Raw genomic sequence first — 1,051 nt, 5'->3', positions numbered from 1 at the left:
AAAGGGGCGCCGCCAGGGGGCGCCGCGAACACGTGACCGCCGCCGCCCCCCGCTCCTCGCCGCGCCGCATGCCACGCCCCCTAGTGGGCGGGGTCACTGTACAGGCCACGCCCCTCTCCTTTCCCACGCCCACCCGGGGGGAGCGCGGGCGGAGGGGACGGACAGCGGGACGGGAGCGCCCCGGGGACACCGGCGACGCTGGGCCGCGGGCACAAGCAGGGAGAGCAGGGGCCGTAAGGGGCAGCCGGCCCACGAGTGACAGCGGGAACCGCGGCGACACCCGGAAGCAGCAGTGACACCGGGGGGACGCGGGGGGCCGGCAGGGCGCAGCACGTGGCGGGGACCCGCAGCCCCGTCCCCTCGCGTCCGGCCCCCGGGCGTGTGCCCGGGCAGCGCCCCGTCCCCTGCCCGGCCCTCCACTGCACGTGGTGGCAGCGGCCAGCGCGTCCCGGGGGGACACGGGGGTCACGGGGCCCGCAGCGGGGTCGTGGCACCGAGAGTGGGGAGCTGCGGGGACACGGGGCGCTGCGGGGACACGGGGCGCAGACGGGGACGCGCAGCGCTGACGGATATGGGACACTGATGGAGGCGTGGGGCACCGCGGGGACACGGGGCAGTGATGGACGTGGGACACAGATGGGACGTGGGGCACCGCGGGGACACGCGACACCGATGGATACGGGACACTGGGGGGGACGTGGGGCACCGCGGGGACACGGGGCGCGGACGGGGACGTGCACCACGGGTGGGTGTGGGACCCTGCCGGGCCACGCGGCGCTGCCGGGACGCGGTCCCGTGGGATCTCAGCTCCGCCGCCCCGGGAGCCCCCGCGCTACCCCCCCCCCAGTCTGCGGCCGCAGCCGCCGCGAATTTTTTCGCTCTCTCGGGGCTTTGGGGTTTGAGGCCGCGGTGACCAAATAAGGGAAGCGGCGCCGGGCGGCCGCGGGTGGGGGCGGCCCCGCGTGGGTTCCCCGTGTCCCGGCGTGGGGCCTCGCACCGAAACGCGGTACCGCGTGGGGCCGCGCACCGCCCCGCCTTACATCGCGGGACT

Source organism: Numida meleagris, unplaced genomic scaffold (assembly GCF_002078875.1).
Source record: "Numida meleagris isolate 19003 breed g44 Domestic line unplaced genomic scaffold, NumMel1.0 unplaced_Scaffold250, whole genome shotgun sequence".
NCBI lineage: Eukaryota > Metazoa > Chordata > Aves > Galliformes > Numididae > Numida > Numida meleagris.
Note: the sequence above shows the minus strand (reverse complement) of the source record.